This window comes from Lates calcarifer, linkage group LG4 (genome assembly GCF_001640805.2).
Source record: "Lates calcarifer isolate ASB-BC8 linkage group LG4, TLL_Latcal_v3, whole genome shotgun sequence".
NCBI lineage: Eukaryota > Metazoa > Chordata > Actinopteri > Centropomidae > Lates > Lates calcarifer.
Window position 1 is genome coordinate 21938864 of NC_066836.1, and position 22349 is coordinate 21961212.

The 22349-nt window shown below is 38.3% G+C and overlaps 1 protein-coding gene across 1 annotated transcript in view; it reads left to right on the top strand.

Annotated features, from left to right (window-relative positions):
• brinp2 (bone morphogenetic protein/retinoic acid inducible neural-specific 2) overlaps window positions 1-22349 on the top strand; it is a 182126-nt gene that overhangs the window by 142434 nt on the left and 17343 nt on the right. The window lies entirely within an intron of this gene.

Below are 22349 nucleotides of genomic sequence, written 5' to 3' on the forward strand. Positions count from 1 at the left end.
TGTGTGTGTGTGTGTGTGTGTGTGTGTGTGTGTGTGTGTGTGTGTGTGGATGTGGGGGGGGGGGGTCCTGATGGGTAAGTATAGCGGCAGGCAGATTGGAGGGAATGGCAGGCAGGCTGGCGGGCAGGCAGGAACAGAACAGAGAAAACAGGTTAGTTGGGAACAGACTTGCTCCACAGGTAGAGTTGACGCAAGATTAAGAAGAGCCAAACTTCTCTCTTCACAAACCATGTGCTAGGAGTGATGATCTGGCAGGGACTGAAGGCAGGAGCAGGGATTAAGAGCATCCTGGGTGATGAGCTGATGGGAAACAGATGAGCTTGATTGCAGAGGCACGGCAGGTGTGGAGTAGCAAGCAACCAGACCCAGCAGGAGAGACAGAGAGCAAGGGGGAGGGGCAGGCAACACAGAGACAGCCGAACAGACAGACAGACACTGACAGACAGGTCAAACAGCAGACCTCGTGACACTGAGAAACAGAGTGTGTCATCGAGGATGTGTGATAATCTGCTTGGATGACAGAACAGTTTCTGCTCATTTTCTTCATAAAGGCAAAACACATTAGATGTAAGCCTGTTATGTGGGCTTCTAATAATTTCAGTATTCTGTATATTACATATTTTATGTTGTGTCTGAGAGGACATTTAGTGTTGCATGACTAAAACTGTGGCAGTGCTGCTGGAGTAAAGAACAGTGCTGTTATCTACATTTTAAGGATACTTTGTCAAGTAAGCTCTAAATAATCTAGCGGCTGAAATTGATTAATTACAACACGTGGCTGGAATGCAACATTTTAATGTTGTGTCTCTCTTTCAAAAGGGAGATGTTTATTTACAACATTCATTGGACACAAGTAACAATTATGTGACAAGGGTAAATACTCAAACCAAGTATAACAGTGCCACAAGTAGAGTCATAGAGTTACTGAACTAACTCTGTACTGTCAGTTATAGAGCAATATTAACATGATGTTTGCTACATTAGTGAACATTAGCCACCACAGGGTAGTAGTCATGTAGACCACGTAAGGCTGTGACAGCAAAACATCTGTGTGTACCGAGCAGAGTGTGGGTACATTTATTCTCATTTCTACAAGGAATACTGTGTTATTTCTAAGAAAAATATATTAACTGCTGAGATCTAGGAATGCAGCACCATCTCTTATAAATAGTATAGCTTAACAAGAGAAACAATCAGACTAGGTTACATACAAACCCCCATGGAAGCCAAACTTGTTAGAAGAGAAAACAAAGGTGACCTGTAAAGTTACTAGAAAAAAACTTCTTGGATCAGTTTTGACCTGCAATGCGTGCTGTAGCTGTGTGCAGACAGTTGATCATTATTACCATCATGTTTCTTGCCCTGTTGGACTTCATTGTAGCAATCCCTCAGCTTCAAGCCAAAGCACTGGGCTTTTGGTCATTTATTTTATTGTAAGCTTGTTGGGGAATTTGCACCTTTAAAGTACAATATTAACTAAGCATTATTACTTAATGTTGTGGTGGTGTATTGTAGATGAGCCAGGTGTCAAAATATAGATTTGTCACTAATATTCCTTTTATATTTAGCTTATATTGAGCATGGTGTCAACAGGGGTCCAACAGAAATTGTCTGCCTTTGTCTCAGCCAATTTCCTTTTACTACTCTGTCATAACTAATGGGAATGATGACCCAACTATGCATATAAAACACAAGCTATAACAAATCAGAATGACCCTTTTAGGCTAATGTAAGATCCTCACACTATTACTATTTGATTATCTGATATGACGAACCCTAACTCCTTTGTTGTCTACCGTTAAAGACAACATCACTTAATCAGTTTTGTTGTCTGCCTCAATGTTGAGTGATACCAGTAGCAGTACTGGGAATAGTTGTTGTAGGAATACAAGTAGTAATAGTAGTAAGGTACTGTATACTGCTGGAATAGAGATAAGAAGGAATACAATATTATAAATATTGAAAGTTATAATTTAGAAAGAAGACTGACTGAATTTATGATGAAAAAGTGTGGAGGCCTGTTTCCCCTGAAATTAAAAAGATAACTTCACAGCTGTGTGACTCAGTTCCACTGAGCTAAGCTGTCTTATGAAAGCTGATAATTAAAGAAACTTTGAATGGGAATTCAATATTGTCTCAGCTCATTCAGTTCTCTAAAAACACAAGACTTATGCCTTAAACTATTGCTCAGTGGAACTCAGCCTGTTATCTGTTTTTGACTTTTTTAAACTGCTGTACTATTAAACATAATGTAGTGATGAGTGACAGAGTTTAGAACCAGCAGTGTGAAAGCTGTGTCTTAGCATGCAGAGCCATGGTGATGGAGGCCCTGTCAGGTGTATAATCTCATTCTCATTAAATCAAATTTCAGGAAGCTGGGCCGCTTTATCAAAGCTAGTCATCACAGAGAATGAGACACAGGTGTGTGATGTAATGGCAGCAATGATGAAGAACAAGTCGGGCGTCACTTCCTAAATTAGCTTTTTTTTTTTTTTTTTTTTTTTTTTTTTGATACATCTCAACACATCACCAGCTCACTTCTTAATGACTTGGAAGGTGTAGGCAGGATTTAATTGGAGACAGGTTTCTGGCAGCTTTTCTTAAACTTTGTGAGTGTATTGTGTCTCCCTGGAGAGTTAAGGTGATTGTGTATATGCTGCCATTTATCTAGAAACAGCATTTCCGTGCATTCGCTTAGCCTCATTTCTGCCACATTTGACTTTGCAAAGTCGTATTTTTTTTTCTTTTTTTCTGCACATTAAATCTTTCTAAAGATGCACTGACAGTATTGAAAACAGAGTAGGAGGACAAGCATTTGCGAGGCTTTTCTTGTTCTGCTGATATTATGTTTTTTGTCAGGAGCTTAACTTTGTGCTGTTTGTCATAAAAAATTAGGCCTTTAGTTCTTTTAGTGACTGTGTTTGAGTAATGAGCTAAAAATATCACAAAAGGCTTCCCAGTTAGCCGCGCACACACAAGGACAGACAGTGCAGAGAGGCATATACTGTAAACCCACAGGCATGTATCCAGGGGATCATCAAAGTTTCATCTAATTTTAAGGAACACGCACATTCCACTTATACATTCACACAAAAACACTCACCTCACACAGGACAAGTTAGAATGAAAAATGAATGCAGAGAGATGACAGGAGGGTAATCTACATGGCAAATAGTGTTTGACTTTCAGAGCTCTACGTTAGCATTCAATTGTCTCTCCCTCCTTCTCTCTCTCTGTATTTCTATCTCTCTCCCTCTCTTACTCTAACACACACATGAAGTGGTTTTTAGCTTCTGGGTGTGCCTAGGAAGTTGGGCTGACTCTCGTCTGCTGGGATGGGCTGATAAAATTATTGTGGTGAGAGGAAAACAACTGGGAGGATTGTGTGTGTATGAGATTATGCATGTGTGTGTCAGAGAGACATAAGGAGGACAAGGAAGAGACTAAATCATTTTGTGTGTCTGTCTGCAGGAGAAAAGAGGAGAATAATACCCTCAAACCGAAGCCACTCACTATTTCCCAACTAAAGACCTAAAGCTAGCTCGATAGCTAGCTACACACAAATACACAAATCACAAGGGCTTTCTGCTCTAAGGTTATTTTCTTTTCTTTTTGGATAGATCTCATGTACAGTTTTGGAGGCAATATATCCTAGGAATGTATGAATAAGCTAAGTCTGGAACATCACACCTTTGATTTTGTGGAGAACACAGCCAGCCTTAAGGCTTAGCATTAGGTTCCTTAATACCAGGTTCAGCACAATGTGTGAATAAAACAGTGTCAGGTTTCCAATACAGAGTGCTTTGTTTATGTCCCGTCAGTCACAGACTTAAACATTGGAGTGTCTAAGCTTCACAGGGGTTCTCAATCAGACATTAAAAGTTTCTTTAAAAAATGTAGATGTAGTGCGTCCCACTCGCAGGATACAGTCATTATTCTGTTTTTTTTCTGACTGTTAACAAACCCAATAGTTTGGCCAAATCAACAGTGTGTTAAGCAGTGGTCACACCATACAGTGACAATCACCTGTCCACCTGAAATAGGTGGCGGCTGGTGAGCTAACCATTAGCTCAGACACAATAGATCCATTTCCTCTCCACTCTTGTGTTTATTTGTTCACCATGCTAACAAGCTTGCTAATGGTCAGTAAAAGTTCATTTCACCATTCAATCAAGACAAATTTTCACACACTCACCCTGGCTGTGACCAGTGCAGGATGCATGCACTCTGCTAGAGTACAGCTTCTCTAAAATACCTTTGCCTGAGTGTACATAAGCAAGCCAAGGCTCCACAACAAGCAGAGAGTGACACCTAACCTACAGTCGCCCTGTAAGGCATGAACACAACAGCATCTACTGGGTATCATTCGCCACCCCTGGAGGTCTGTCTGTTCATAGCAGAGGATGGAGTACAGCGGAGGAATATTATTTTTTAAACTGGCCCTTGTCACAGGAAATATAACAGTGTTCAGTAGGTACTGTGCAAAAAGTAACCTGTGTTTACATCATCTGAGAAGGACCTATTGTGGAAAATTATATTCAAATTCAAATTATAAGTTTGTAGAGCAAAGTTTGTTTATGAATTCTAATATTGAGTTATATCTAGTGGCCCGGGCTTGAGATGGAGACTGGATAAAGGCCAAGGATGCTACCTGGAAGGTGGCTAGAGCAGGAGGACAGTCTTTTTACCTCTACTTCCTAAGTCCTGGCAGCCACAGACAATGTCCATCCCTTTCTTTTATTTTCATCAGAGAATTTTCAGTTTATCTTCAGAATCCTAATTTTTAGTCAAGCTTTGGCATTTTGAGTATTGTGTTCATTTATAAATGTTAATAAGTAGTTCATTCATTCAGTACTTTTGTGGATGGATTATTGGATTGGATTTATTTTGTGTGGTGCGTCAAGACATTTTTTCTCTGCCACCATAGTGGTTATCAAATAGAACAACAGACCAGGAATAACCACTACAACTCACTGGTTTTTCAGTTTTTACAATAACCCCAAGCTTTTTTTGACCTAAACAACAAGTTTTTGTGCCTGAACTTAACCAAACCTTAAAGATTAACTCTATCACTTTGAAATTTTAAATTATTCAAGTAATCAAAGTGTGTGTCTTAGGAAAGTCTTTGGTAAATATAATGAACTGTAATTCATTATACCTCAGATGAGATTTGATTTAAGGAAACAATAATACACATGTTGACTGCATCAAACACATTAAGAGAGTGTTGAATGTCCTGTGTTTATATTCCTTTCACATCAGTGACTGACAGCATTATTTAACTATTATCCTCTTGTTACAGCTAACAGCCAGATATCATAGATGAATCCCTACCTCTTATCTCTCTCAGTACACATCTTCTGTTGTTTGTTTGTTTTTTTCATCTTCTCTGTTCTGCATCATAGTATTCTTCTTGTATTTCTGCAATGCAGTACAAGTCTTCTAATTGTCTCTCTTCTTCCATCATGTTAATTAAAAAGCCTCCCTGCAAGTTGACAGGAATCTGTTTGATACTTGGTACCACCTGCAAATAGTCCTGGCATGGTTTCCACTCAACACTATCAGGACCCCGCTGCTTTAAATCTCTGCCCATTTCCTCCTTTATTGCTGTCATAAAACATGCTGTCTCTGGGTACGGATGTAGCACATGCACTTCCTGGATTTATCAATACAACAAAAGAAGGAGGGATTATTTTAGTCCCACAGATAGATTTCGCCTCAGCTCAAGATCTGGCAACACTTCCTCTACCTTCTCATTTCATTTCCCTCATTTATTTCACAGGAGGCCTGTGTTTGGCACAGACAGCTCTCCTTGCTTCCTCTTTATTCCTTTCTTTATTCCATTGTCTTTTTTTTCTTTCTTGGCCTCCATCTCTTCATCATTATTTCCATCTTCCCAAACTGGAATTCCAAACCAGATCTTTCTTCCAGCATGCTTTAGTTATAGCTATTGTCATCACTGTGTCTCATAGTACCTTTTGAGTGATAAATAAGCATGTGTGGATTAAGGGTTTAATTGGAATCCAGCGTGCTCATCTCACCAGATTCTGAGGCATGAGAGTCTTTACGTCATGGTTTTGTTTAGAAAGCCACTGGTGCCATATGATTTCATCTTTCAGAGATTTATTCATCTGGAACAAACCATTTAGATGATATTATACCAGCCATCGCCAGAATGAGTTTAATGAAGAACTCCAATGAATTGGTTAAAAACTGATCCTACTCAGTATTAGGACCACAAAGCCATACAAGAAACTAGATCAGTATAAACTGATCACACAATTACAATAGCAGTTTGCTGTTCATCATGTTTTGGCAACAGACTCATAGTCTGTAATAATAAACTAAATCTGAACACCAGGCATGTTGAAGAAAAACTCAGAAAATCAACGGAAGGAAATTGGCCACATTTTCTTAAAAAATTCATTGTCAGAATTCCATTAATGCACCCAAGTTTGGAATTATAAACTGATTCTAAGGGCAGAATGGGGCATCTCTATAAATTACATCTTCATTATCTACAAATGATAAACAAACACCTATAATCTCCATTTAACAAGTCAATGGGAAGCTGATTCTGTTTCAAAAGCCAGACTTTGAACCACATGCCATGCTGCTGTAATTATGGTAGGCTCTCAAAATCAAAATTAGATAAAAGGCATAAAAGTAGTTTTCATTGCATAAAGTAATGTTACATAACTGTTTTTATTGAAATGGGTCATGGGGGTCTGGAGCTATGTCTTCATGGATGGGGTGTGAAGCAAGGTACTTGTCAGGTCACTGCAATTAACCTGGGGAATTGCGGAATTGTCCAATATTGACATTATTATCTGATGATAGGGTTGTGCCTGCTTTGCTGTAATTCTCTGCTTTTTGTACTGGTGTGTTAAAGTGCCTGACCATCAATTATGAAATGAGGAAGTGGAGTGAGAAGGGTCCTAAATGTCCAGGCATCTTGGGTAAAATATTTCCAATTCACAGGAAGCTTAAGCCAGTTTTCTAATTTTTTAAATTCCTAATAGTGGTAAGGATGATGAGCAGCAGGCAAAGCTGGAACATTGCTCCCAAGTTGATGTAATTTTTTTATTTATTTATTTATTTTTTATTATTATTATTTTGCATGTGTATGTGTGTCTGTGTAGTTTATATACAAACATCTATCACAACTTGAAGTTCTGTGGAGTGTTCCTGGCCATAGGCTCTTTTGACATGCATATGAGAGCTCACAGTAGTTATAAATAGAATAGAATATAATTATTCTAAAAACTGCAATTTTGACAACATACTTGTAAAGACCAAGCTAACCTCCAAATGATCGGTTCCCACAGATGCCTCAGTACAATTACACACATACACACACACATTTCAAACATTAATTCACCTCTAATGGATTTCATGAAGCCTTCAGTGAAGGTCGCCTTCACCCCATCATGATGTTATTCAGCTACTGAGTGGTAAAAGATTAGGTGTCTTCCATTGCTGGGCTTGAGCGACTAGAGAACCACATCATAGATTACAAAAGAATACTGGCTATTACTGAACGAAAGAGAAAAACCCAGATGAATTAAAAGCGTGTATATATATATATAATATATATATATATATATATATATATAATATATATATATATATATATGTCAGAGAGTATGTTGAATTGTAGAATTACTTGCTTTCCAGGCTTTTTCCTATTATAGTAGCCTAATTATCAAAATGAAATAATGTATTTTCTTCAGGAAAAATGCAACAGCATAGTCAAACACTGTGACTTTTTAATAAGCCACTTTTTTCTTTGAATTCTGTTTGTGTATGTCATGTTAGGAGGATTAAAGTTTTCTCCTTTTCTACAATTAGCTTAAGTTAAGTATTGGGAATGCACTTGACATCACTAACTGGTTTTAAACATATTTATTCAGAAGAAGAAATTATGGCAAATAATAAAACTATAACCTTCACTGTGTCATAAACATTGATTATAATTTGAAACCAGCATTCTGGTTAGACTAACATACTCACTGTGGTTGTCTTAACACAGCAGGTGCAGTTGGAACACTTTAAATAACAACGGGTGTTTGACACCGAAATGTTAGTTTGAACTTTGTCCTGACAGTGGGACTAGGGGGTAACGCCCTCATCTTTTTTTCTAGCACTACCTAGCATCAAGCTAAACTTTACATTTAGACTCAAGAATTAATAAGATCTCAGGGCCATCCAAAGTTGCCATTACATTTACTGAACTCCCAAAAGGATGGACCATTTCCATGTTCCTTATTTGAACAACAGCCATGTGCAGCTGCTTCACCATCTATTTAAGTGTCTAAAGGCCAGATGGCCTGCTGTTTATCTGCTTCAGCTAATTAAGCCTGCAAGTATAAAACTTGCATATTTGAAGAGAACACAACTGTGTTGTTTGTTCTTTCATTTTGTTCTATTTATTTGTGTTATACACTCACCTCATGAGATCTTTCAGTTATATGGCCATGTGCCATTTTCTGTTTCACTAATGTTGACATTTGGTTGGATTTTTGTAGAACTGAAGTTCATTCAGATGAGTGTGATCAGTCAGCTCAAACAGTAGGGTCTTGTATCCTGCTTCTCTACATTCGGCTCACTTGTTTCATGCCCTCTTGTGTCTCTTTAAAATCTACAAACAGTGGTCACTGTTAGAATGTTGCAATAGGAATCAGCAGGGGAATAAAAGCATTTACAGGACTTGTCTATGAATTACTAAGCAGTTTGTGGAGTGTGTGTTTCTGTTTGGTAAGGCATACACACCAACTAATGTGCTGAGAATGTGCTGAGAATTGCATAAAACTGCATAAAAATTTTATTTGATCAAATAATAATTAAAATATGAAGTAAGTACAATTCATAAATTGTAGACAATCAATCAAAGAGGCAAATCATGTGAGAATATTTATCTAAAAGCAAATGAATAGGTGACCATGTGCAAATGAGGAATAGCATAGGGTGTGTTTTGACAAAACAGCTATACAATATAGGTTTTGGTGAGTTGCTTGGTTAAATAAATGTTGAAAAAGGTTGCATTTTTGTGCAAAAGACATTCATTAATGCCCTTGCAAAACTGTAAATCCCATCAGTACCATATCAAGTTATGAAGTGAAACAATATGACTGTGTACAAATGGCATGGAATGAAGTGGAGAAAAATCAAGCATGATCAGCAGCACAGAGTTGTCACTCATGACAAAACCACATTTTATTAGTGCTGCTGATCTTTATTTTGTTAACTAAACAAAATATAGGAAGCCATCTAAAAAATATTGTCATACTGAGAGTGACAGTGATTAGGAGAGTTGTGTGCAATGCAATTGTAAACAAAAACAAACAAAAAAAAATGGAGTAGCAGAACATGAAAATTTGATGTAAATTAAATGATGATCAATCATCATACAAGGCTTACTTCCTATTGCCAGTAGATAACACTACGACTATGAAATGACTTCCTGTTGGCTTTAGGGTATTGTCCCAAGAGACTTTTTTGAAAGTCTTTGGATGTTACATAAGCATACCAAATTTAATGTAAGTGAAACGTACAAACCGGCGCTACTTCATGGACATTTCATAGGGGACGCTATCGAACCATTTTGCCACATCACCACCACCTCCATCAATAAAGTCTGCAAACACAGAACTTAGAATGATATTGTCCTGGTCTTCTGATATGGACATTTGGCACCAGCAATTCGCCTATGAATAATATGGTATGGTTAGTACATTAAATGAAACTGAATAGTTAATCAAAATGCAGTGATGTTATTGTGATGCATATTAACAGATGGACATGATTAAAATCCAGATCTTCTGAAAAAAATATACATCAGGACACAGGCTGAAGAGGAAAGAGGGGGAGGACAGAAAGTGTGGACAGTCACCTTCTTTGTCTGTGTGTCATGAAAAGCATGATCTCCCAAAAAACTTTCACCGCTGGCATCAGCAAACCAGCAACAGATGTCTCTGGAGGAGGTTTTGGTGGGAGGGAATGGAGAGGTTGGCAGATACAAGGATTACACAGAAAGACAGGGGCGGACAGATACTCTGGAGTGACAAATCAACAGACATAGATAGGTACAGTCTGATTTTTGACAGAAACAAAAGAGCCTGAGGCAGAGGGAAGACAACAAAAGCAAATGCCTAAAAAGTTAGCTCATCAGTGGCACTCAATATGCTATTTGCCTTCCTTACTTATACCACATCCAAGCCTATAAATAGCCCAAGGGCATGAGCCCCAAGCTGACAAGAAGGCAGGCAGCAGCAGTTCATCTCAGAATGTTGCTCCGGGTGAGAGGAGGTGACGCCTTGGCTCTGCAAGGCACAACCTGGTAGCTATGAATCCTTCAACACGTGTACAGGGGAAAAAAGATGAGCTGGAAGAGGGGAGGAGAGTAAATCAAGGTAGAAAGAGGAAAGTGGAGAAGGGACAACATGAAAGCAAAGTAAAAAAAGATGAGATCATAGAAAGGGAGGAGAGAGCAGATGATGAGAAAGAGAGGAGGGGAAGGTGAATCAGAAAAGAGCAGAGGGGAGAAAGAAGAAATGAGGACAGAGTCAAGTAAAAATATAAAGAAAGAAATAAAAAGTAGGATGAAATGGTAAGCAAAAGAAAAAAAGAAGATGGGCAGACAGGAAATGGAGAAAAGAGTCAAGTCATTTAAGCTTTTTATTCCTGAGTATCTCAGATTTTCCTTGTTTGAGATTTTGTGACAGAACTGTACTTTCAGATTTGTTTTAAATCAAGCACTGGCTCTTGTAAAGCAGCTTGAGAGAGTTTTTTTTTTTATTTTTATTTTTTTCAAAGCAGGGGATAAGAGGAGGTTCTTTGCTGTAGGATAGGACACACACTCACAAACACAAAAATACACACACTCTCAGCCTCTGCCTTTTTAGTCTTGATCCCTAACTTCTACCTCTCCCCAAGTCTTGAGGAAAAACTTCCCCTTTTTCCTGAAGATAGAGATAAGAGGAGAAGGAGGAGGTGCCATCCTTCCCTTTGGGGATGTCTGTCAGTGTAATGAACACTCTTATCGCTTTGCCCACCTCACTTCCTTGGACATGGAGATGACCTCTGTGAAGCGTAACTAAGGTGGTAGTATAGAGGTGCAATGAGGATACATCATTTACTAAGTAAGCGCTGCAGGTTGGAAACTATCACTACCACACCAAAACATGAGTGACTCAAGCAGGCAGTCAGAGATTTAAACCCAGGATAGTTTATCACAAGGTTTGTAATTGGTAAACATGCATTTTAAAACCCAGTGTAACACAGTGTTTCATGTTGACCAGCAACAGTGGTGCAGCAAATTTAGGATTTAGTAAAGCATATATACAAGAGAGTAAGGACAAATGGTAAACACAGATAACAGGTTATTTTGTGCTCTTTTATTTCTTTCAGCTGCAGGAATGAATATGGATGTGGGTTTATATTTTTAATATATTTTTAAAACATGTACCTTTGCTTTTGGCACTTCAGTATTATTAAATTTATACACTTTAAAGTTTTGTGTCTGTATTTGTGAATAATCAGTTGTTAGCTAGAACATGTGCAAGAATAGTGTGTTTTTGATCTATATAACATACTTTACAAACAAAACTCAGCTGAAAAAAGTGTATATTTATGCATGATGACACGTGTGTGATACAAGTAGTCACATTTGTTTATAGAATAACCTGCCCAGTGTTTTAATTTTTTATACTAATATATAAGCAGGAACAATGGATTAATTAGAATTACATAAACTTACTATTTTTTCACAGTGGGATGAAGTATTTTAGCCTAACATTGTACCTAAAATGGACAGTTTGACTCAGTCAGTCAAATTACTTTGTATAAATAATGGTCAAGATGGACAAATCAGATAAAGCGTATAATATACTGGCTGAGCCAAGGAATTCTGTAAAAAAGCTCACATTGTGTAAAGAGTATGTTTGTACCACTCTTTGTTGCTGTCGTGTGTTTACAGCTGCTGGCCTGAGTGCCTGGACAGAGGCTTTACTGGTGCCAAGTGCCAACATGACTCTCTAGAGACTCAATTAGAACACAGACACACAGCCTATCAAATGTCATCACAGTGTGTGCGTGTGTGTGTGCGCGCGCGTGTGTGTACAAGCATCTTTGTGCAATTGTGCAAGTGTTTTTGCATCTGTGTGGGTGTGTGTGTTAGTGTGAGTCACAGCTGCATACAGCCATGTAGACAGACCTTCCACTTAATGAGCTGCTCATTAACGAGCTTCCACAGCCAAAGACTGGCTTTTTTTTTTCTTCTTTTCAGGTCCTTGTAAAGTTCATCCTCCTGGAGGATGTCATTTTTATACTGTCTGTATAGTCTGTATAGTCCTTATAGTACGTAGTAGCCCTTTTGCCTGATCTGAGTGGAAGAAGTAAATGAGTAACTCTAATTCAAGTAGTTGTCACCTTAGCAACATCTTTCAAGGTGTCTTTTGAGTAATGCACCTGCAACAGACTGTGCTTGTACATCTGTATGAGTGTGTTTTGAAAAGTATTTAATTCATTAATTTCATCTCAATAAATAGAAAAATGGTGACCTTTTATGTGTGATGTCTGCAGGTGATTGGCAAAGCCAGAGGCCAGGTTTGTGCATAAGTTATACAGGCTGTTAAGAAGTAGAGTATAATTCATACAGTATTAAGTGTGAACAGATCACATGTAATGGTACTGATTTTTTAGAGCATTTCTTTAAGTTCTAACATATATTAGGGATTATTTTTCATCAGGAGGGGAACTCCTATCACCTATTAAGGTATCAGATCGGCTTTGGGCCAGTTCATTTCTGTTTTAAATGTTTATTACGCACAACTCTAAGGCATTTGACAAGACATGTATGAAAACACCAAAAATTATATTTTTTTCCTCATCACACCACTCAGGTAAAAGTATTCTTACATGTCCAGTGGGGGAGTACCTAAACATAGGCAAACAATTAATGATTACTTTTGTGAACAAAATTTTATTTTGTACATGCCTCAGAAAAAGACAGGCATATATAATTCTGATGATCTGTATACATGTCTCTTTGCCACTGTCTATCATCGTCCATCCCCATGGCAGCGTCCCTCTTGATAACCAAATAACCACACTGCTGTATCTTACTGAGAAAGGTATAATGTATGGTGTTCCTCCACTCATATTTTGCACTGCAGCCTCTGACAACATCTGCAAGGTGGAGGAGTTTGCCTTATTAATTTGGGCAGTAGGCAGCCCTGGTAGCAAAATGTCATGGAAACAGCCATTTTCTCATGCTGTGACTGTGAGGTGGCAGCCATCTTTGGACAAAAGGTTCGATGGCATCTGTTAAGACCTCCCAGCAACACCTTATGCCATCTTTCGTTCTCAACTGAGAATCATCATTTAGAAGCAGCACACTTCAATTATGTTGTATGGCTTTGCCTGACAAAACTTTGGCTACCCAACCCCAAAGGTCTTGAACGGAGGAACACATGATGGAACACATCATGTCTTTATACCTTCCCAGAGAATTAAGTTGACACGTTACATTTTTTCTCTCTTTGTCTCATGGGAAACCATGTGACAGATATATAGTGAACTTAAAGTGGATCATTTGGTGGTTTAGGTTTTTAGAGGAGCAGAAGGTATTTTCCTGCACTTTGTCCCAGAACATGTCTTTTTCCTTTAGGTCAAACTCTATGTTCCACACTTAGACACTATAGATAGGTTCTTCTGATGCCCAGACAGTATTTTGGAGTATATTAATGACACAAATTTCCTGCTGGGGACAGAGTTCACCCAGTCCATTAAAAGATGAAAGAAGCATAGCCTCTAATAGTACATTATGTGATTTAAGCACTGACCTCACTTGTAAATAGATAAAATATGTAATGACATGAGGCTGAGTTATAGTGCTATTTTAGGTTCCCATCCAAATGTTTCACTACAACTCAGGGAATTTCTAATTGTGTTGGCAATACCAGGTCCATAATGCATAGGGTACATCAAATTTTCCTCTAAATGTCTCCATGAGCCTAAAGAGCATTTATTAAGCCAAGTGTAGTTGAAAGAATTATATGGTATGGTATGATTTTAAAATTAGAGAGGAAAGCCCACCTTGATCTTTAGATCTGTGCAACATTGAGAATTTGAATTTGGGATAGGTGTTGTTCTATATTAATTTATCAATTCTATCACAATAATCAAATGGGGGAGAGAGTCATTGTACTTAGTGCGTTAATACTCAGTACATTCATTTTTATTGTTGATATTCCAGTTTGTGATGAAGCAGGAACTTTTGTCAAAATTATGCAATATTTTTCAACTTTGTCTGTCACTCTGCTCTGGAGTGATATGTATTTGAATTCTTAAATATGTAATTTTTAGTAATAAGGGAATATTCACCTTTGATATGTTATCATTTTAGATGTCTCATTTAACAGCATCAAATCAGATTGTGTACAATTTATTTTATACCCTGAGCTTTTTGAAGTCCCCAGATACTGCTAAGAGAGGTAAGAGTTTGATGATGTCTGTTAAGTAAATGATAGTGTTATCTGCGAAGGCCAGTATGGTATGACAAACAGTCTGATTTAGATAGAGGATGTGAGTTCTGTTTCAAGTGTTGAGCCAGAAGTTCAGTGGAGGGAATGAACTGAGTTTGGGACAGTTCAGACCTAGTTCTGTCTCGTACCATTCTCGTACCAAATTGGAAAAGGATTAGAATTAAGTCCTTTTCCACTAACCATAGCTGAGGGTTTGGAATATGATGTTTATCTATTTTTTTTTTCTGTTTACTGTTTTTTGCCAGTAACATATCATTTAGATTTATTAGTACAATAGTTAAATCAGTTGTACTCCTGTAATCAAGATCATAGCAATAAACATAATAGTATAATATTTGAGCTCTGGATAAGTGGAGGTTCCTCCGTCTTTATTCTCTATATTATTTTCATGCACATACATCTTTGGATCTCCTACATACTGAAGCATGATTAAGTGTTGATTTAAGCTTTTTTTTAAACATAGACTCAACTCTGCAGGGGTAGCTAAGATATTACCAAGATATGACATGCTAATTGTGGCCTTGCTAGCTAGTTTGTTTTTTCTCCTTCTTTTTTTCAACTGCGCTGTCCATTTTTTCTCCTTACACTCCTCAACCACGTGCACTACGTTAACCCATTAACTGCTGTGTTGATGCATATGTGCATGCAACTAACTGAGTGTGATGACAGGCAGAGGTCCTATCATCGGGTTAAAAATAGGCAGGGGCTGGCTGTTTACAGTCCTGAGTGACAGACACTATCCTGGATTGTTTACTCTCTAATTTAATTCTTTCATTTTGTATTTTAAAGGGGCTATTTGTTAGTTTTCTCTGCCTCCAAATGTGTTTTTTTTGCCAGGTGTGGGTGGTTGCTTGTTTACAATACAAGAGGTTACAATATGCCCTCTGAGCAGCCCTACTTGTATAGGGGTTTCCGGAGGCCAGAGTGAGTCACTATCAGAAGGTGATGAGAGCAGCAGTGCTACTATTGGAAAAAAAGTTAGTATGGAGCCCCGTGGACTGATGAGTAAGCAGCTAGCAAAACTTACAAATAGCTCCTTTAACCTTGGTCTGACATTGGTCACTGAGAATTCTCATTGTGTCCTGGTGTATTGCAATATAAGATTTCATTTGAGAATGTGCATGTCAACAGACTGCACCTAAATGTAAGAAGCAGACTCGTCAGCATCTACATTTACTGTCCATTACATCATGAGGTAAACTATTCATGATGTAGACAGCATGAGAAGTTAATATCTCAGTCACCCTGTAAGCTATGATTTCATTAATAAAGCAGCTAATTCATTAAACAATTTATATCTGTTTACATGAGTCAGTAGTGCAGTCATTATGGTGGCACCAGATGACATTGGATATTTATAGACCCTCATTACTCACCTCAGCAGTGACATCTTATTGGCTGGAAATAATTGGGACCAAATTTGCAATTCATAAATTCACAATGGGCTCTTCATTGAGATTTTTAATTATTTCCCTCTGTATAAAAGGTTAAGCATGGGAGGAGGGAGGAAAAGTCTATTTCAGTTTTCAGCACAAGTTTAGCTGACCAGTGCTAATGCTTGCCAAATCCCCTACAGTGATTTCTATCCTTCTCATTCTCCAAGCCAATCTCTTTTAATCTGTCTCTCCTGCTCCTGACCCTCCAGACCCCACAGGGAACAAAGAAATTCCCATTGCTTTAGTACAGAGAGCTCAGAGTGCAGTTTAAGCCTCTTGCAAACATCATCCACCCCTACTTTACCCTGGGCTCCAAACATCTGACACTTGCTGGACAGGCTCAAACACTTCTTTACTCCCACATACTGAGAGAACAAAGATATATAGCTCACTACAAGCTCGTCAGCATGGAGAGATATTTGCACCTGTAATTCAGCATAGGACATCATCTGGTCAGACGATGCTTTTATCAATGAATAGAAGCTAACTTTTGCATCTCAGCAGAGCATGGACTACACATCCAAGCTATTGAATCTTCAGTATTCCAAGATATAAATAAGGTAATGAAAAAAAAAACTCATGAAATTTAAACTGCAAGTTAGAGCAAGATAAATACTTCACCTCTTGTGTTCACAGGAATAGTCATATAAAAGCACAACTTGTAAAAATCACGAGGTGAATGCTCCCAAGGATTGAAAACAAAATGGCTTTCTTAAGGCTGAAAGAAGGTAAAATCATATCCTTCAGCTTAGTCAGTTCAGAAAGACAGTACATCAGAGAACACTTGAAAATACAAATAAAAGAAAATGAAACATACTGCATGACTAACTGCTGATAGACCTTGACATAAAAAAATCATAATGTAATATTTTAATGTCAAATTATAATATAATCATTTATTTTTGTTGTCATATCAACCAACTTACTTGCTTTTGACTGCTTGAATGAATTAAGCTGATTTCAGAAGTGGCAGCGCATTAGCAGGCAATAAAATGACTGATGTCTAAAAATATTACCACAAAGGCAACATTTTCTGGAGGAAGTGTTGAGTTTCATTCATGGTAGCTTAACATCATTTGGGGAAAAAAGACAGCATGACATGACTCTTGCTTGGAGTTAGTGTTGTGAAAATGTGGAAACAGAGGAAATGTTGAATTTGCATTAACTGGAGAACAGAAAATTAGAAACAAAGGCCTGCTGCTATTATAAGTCAGCATAAGCCTGGTTCTTTCTATCAGTGAGGTAAATAAAAGACACTATTTATGACAATGTCATACATTAGCCTAGTTTTGCAGATATTCTCTCAGACATCAAAACATCGTGCAAACTGAAATCTTAACCTGATGATGTCGCAAGGTAGAAAATCTGGGGATAACCAAAGCTGTACCTGTTGTAGCCCATCCACCTTCAATATGTGCATCCCAAGAGTTGTAATAAGTAGTTATCTGACTTACCATATCCTCTGTCATCTCAAACCAGTCTGGCCATTCTCCTCTGACATCTCTCATCAACAAGGTCCAGGAGATCAGCAGTTTCAGAAACACTCAAACCAGCCCCCGGCACCAGCAAACATATCACAACCAACATCACTGGAATCACATTTTTTTTCCCATTCTGATGTGAACATTAATTGAAGCTGTTTAGAACTGATACAAACAGCCACACTTGAAGGCACAGAAACAAGCCAGCCATCATAGAGAGGGAAAGAAACATAATAGCTTTTAAAAATGGGGTTAACAGCGCAGTTTCTCCAGGAGGACATTCTTGGTGTAACAAATGGTTGAGTAAAATGTAAGAGAGAGAAAGAACAAGAGAGTGGTGTAAAATGCCTGGCTCCTCTCCCACTTATGCACAGTTAGCCAATCACAGTGATTGAAACCAACAATTGCTGGTTTCAGAAAGTTATAGAAAATAGTTGACACAGACATCCCCTATCTGATGTCTGGTGTTGAGGGAGAGGGTTTACAACACTATCTGACCATCAGACTGACCATCACTCCCACTTAAAGTGCAGTTTAAAATCCAAATATTAACTTGTACAGCAGCTTCACTGTAAATAATTTAAAATTGCTGGCCTTTCTGCTTCACAGAGAGCCTCCTTACCCATTTGGCTTCTTAACCTTCATGCATAAAGGAACTCTGTGATAATGCCAAAGGTGTAAAAACATAAATAGAGTGCTGCTATAACTTGGGATCGTTTGCAGCTTGAGTGAGTGCACCGTTAAAACCCATCTGTCCACAGACAAACATGGCCCGAGCCCATCTGGGTTCCTTTTCCTATTTGAGACCTTGGGAATATTTAAGGATAATGCCTGCTTATTAGGTACAGCCATCAGACCCTAAAATGGCTTCCCCTTAATGTATGAGGTCTGTGTGCTTAGCATTGCCTTACACTGCTTAAGTAGAGGTTAGCAGAGGTTCAATTTATAACAGGGAGGCTACTCTAGGCTTTTTTACATGCTGACGAGTGAAACCAAACATGCTTATAGCAAAATGTGTTGGTTGCATTTCTTTTGGCCTGCGTACAAATTTTTTTAAAAAGTACAGACAGAATTTCTAAAGTCCCTTGAGGAAACAGAGCAACATAATTGCAATTCCCCGTTGAACAGTACATGCAAAAAATTGTTAGTCAAGGCTTATTATTTAATTTAGATAAATTATTTTTAACATGTCACTGTGTTACAGTAGTAAAGAAGTGGCTCATATGTTTCCCAGCTACATTAGAAATCAGAAGTGTTAACAGCTGTTCTAAACAGCCACACCTGAAGGAGTGAAAAGCTGACTAATACTAGCTTCAATGCAAATGTATATCCTACTGAACCTTTCATCTCCCCTTGTTATTATTTAGCAGCAGAAGATTAATGTATAAAACCATGTAGGCAATGTCAGCAGGCTTTCTCAGTAGAGCTGGTCCTATTTATATTATATTATAATATATCACAATATATTATATATTGAAGCCCTGCGATAGACTGGCAATCTGTCCACCTCTCGCCCAATGTGAGCTGGGATTGGCTCCAGCCCCCCTGCAACCTTAAGGATGAGTAGTATAGATAATAGGTGAATGGATTATATATTATATATTAGGCAGCGCACCTGCTCCTCTCTGAACTCTGAAACCTGTTTTTCTGTCTGTTTTTTTCATCATGGAATTGCTTTGCATGGAGTGTTGTGTGTGTGCTACTATTGTGCAGCCAAAGTTGCATTTTTTGCACCAGGGACAGACTTCTGTGGGTGTAGTGTTCTGTGTTTCCCAAATAGACATGGCAACAAGAACATGCTACCATCGATGGCTTTCAGATGGTACTGGCAGACAGGAGTGGATCCAAAAGAAAAGAGGCATCATCTTGTTGCTTTTAATAGCACTGGATGGTGCCACCCTGGTCAAATTGCTGTAATAGCTACACTGTAGCTTTGTAGTCTGTTGGTTAATGTCATCTCTCCAAGCTGCTGACTGTGTTCTGCCAAAGATTGTTTGTGAAGACAAAAGGCAAATCACTATGTAACATCACTCTAAGTCACTGTGGTTAAACTGTGTTTTTGTAATCAGGCAGACTCTGCCTAGCTACAACGATGATTAGCTGATCAAAGTTCTTAAATATAGAACTACACAGAGTCTTATTTAACTTTTTCTGCACATCAAATCAATGTTTTGAGTTCACTGACATAATAATTGTAAATCCCTCCATCCATTATCTATCTATATAGCAGAGGGGCTGGAGCCTATTCCAGCTGACATTGGGCGAGAGGCGGGGTACACCCTGTATAGATTGCCAGCCCAACATATATAGACCAACAACCAACCACACTCACATTCTGCAATTTAGAGTCACCAATTAAGCTAATGTGCATGTCTTTGGACTGTGGGAGGAAGCTGGAGTATGCAGAGAGAACCCACACAGGCACAGAGAGAACATGCAAACTCCACACAGAAAAGCCCAGAGTGATCCTAATTTGTGAAAAATCAGGTGTAAAATCAACACGTTCCAGATGTTATTATAGTATGTCAAATTTCTGATTTCAATCAACAATCAATAAACATTTCTGCTGTTGATCTTATTTTCTTATTTTCAGATTAGAGATACAGGTTGTGAAAAAGAGTTAGGGCTAGGATAACTGGTGTCAATGATGATTATTTTACCACTACCACTAAATAATTGTAGTATTTCTGACTTCTGATCCAACAACAGCTGACAGATGGACAAAAAAGTTGTCTTGTTGACAACAACTTGTAACCCTACACTCAGGAAACATGGGTTTGCTAGGAATAGGAGGATGTGTCACTTTGGACATGACCTCTGGGTGGAGATGGGACTCCACCCTTTAGACTAGAAACTTGTTACACATGTTATATTAAAATCCTTGGTGTGGCTTAACAAACTAGTTCATAATACATGTTGTTTCTCTCCTCAAAGGCATTTCCAGACACTGTACAAAGTTGACGTTATTGTCAGATAACCCTTAATTCCATTGTCAAAGAAGGGGCTTCAAACAAAGACAGAGAGACATTTCATTTGTCGCATACTGCAGCCTTAATTATTTGTGCTTTTGAGTTCACAAAGTGAGTTCTTTTTTTGTTTTTTGTTTTTTTTGTTGAATAGCATTAAGTAGAGTAAATGTAACTGCATTTTCCTTTTCACCATCTGGCAAAGCACTGATGCATTTCATAGGCAGTTTGTTTGTTTTGTGACAATCACCTTTGTCCTTTGCTTGTAAGAGGAACAGTAGTGTTTAAATCGCCCCTTGGTTTTTCCTGGGGAAACAGACTGATCGTGTTTGTGTTTTATAGTTGCTTATAAAGTTTGCATTAAAGATGAAAACCTTGCATACACAAAAGACATCTCAAATATTGCAGTGTCTTCTACAATAAAGCAGTGATTTGTAAGCTGTAGAATATATAAATGAAAATACATAGGGACAAATATAGTAACTTTTTTCAGTCTTCCAACCTCCACTAATGCAAATGCAATGCACGCACACACACACACACACACACTCTTACATACACACAAACCAGTCCTGCATGACAGTGATTCCCCACATCCTTCATTCAAATACCCTCCAATTTATTCCCCTCAGTAGCACCCTACAATCTGCGGGCAGTAATATCCTGCAGTGTCACACTTTTAGACAATATCTCAATCATGGTGGATGGCTGGGGAAGTGAACCAGTAATGTTCTCCTGTTCTTCAGCAGCTGCTGTTAAAACGTCCTTGAGCAACCTTCATCTGCTGACAGAAAAGTATGCCTTAGTGGGCAGCTCCCAGCAGCCGACCATGCGAGGCTGTGGTTTCCCCAACAGCTCCCACATGTTAGTAACCATGGAGGTGTGAAGCAGAACATTGCTGAAAAGAGCATATGTGTTCTGTGAACCCTCAACAGATAAAGAGGAAAAAAAAAAAAATGAATGGAAGGTTTCCCCTCAGGTGGAAGCAGCTTGAAAATAACTTGCTGGATATAAATGACTGACATCCTCACCCCCTACTGTTGGCCCAAATCCATTTTCCATTTCTGATCTCTCAGCAAGGGTCAGGAAAGTACTTCATCTTCAAACAGCTGTGCGAAAGGTGCACTGGCCCCCTTAAGGTGTTTGTTTACATAGACCGGTATGTCATGTAAAGTTAAGAAAGACATTACATACACTGAACACGGCCAAGCCTAAAAACTACCATTTTTTTGAGTAGTGTCATTACTTTTGGAGTGGATCTGATGTAATGCTTTTGTTAACACTTAAATGCTATTCACAAGTCCAGTAAAATCCAGTGTATAGCACTTCTGTAGAGTAGCTGGGCTAATAATATTGTTTGACTTCAGTTTAATCTGACTACAATTTTTTGTAGACACTTGTATAAAGAGTAATCCAACAGGCTGGTTTGAATATTTCTGAAACCGTAACTAACATCCAGTGAGCAGCAGTTCTGCAAACGGAAATGCCTGGTGTTCCTAATAAAGTGCTTAGTGTTGGCCAATAATACATTATTTAGTAACAGGTTACAGTACCGTATTACTTTTTTGGTAATGAGCAGTGTAGTGGTTTACAATTTGAAATTATGTAATTATTTTACATTTACTGACCAGTAACTGGTGTTGGTCAAGGATATGGTTGAGGTGCAGGGTAGGCAGTAGCCACCAAAAGAGGAGAAATGTGACTCCAGATGATTTCATAATTGTCTGATCTAGACACTAATGGGCACTTTTCCACTACCAGAGAAGCAACAGAAAATTAGCTTTTCATCACTCAACAAATTGAATCAAAAAGGATATCTCTGGTGCTTATATGTTTGTAATTGATTTTGGTTCTTTATAACCCTGGCATAAAGATGCTTACATAGTCAGTACAAAAACAAACCCACACAGATTCACACAC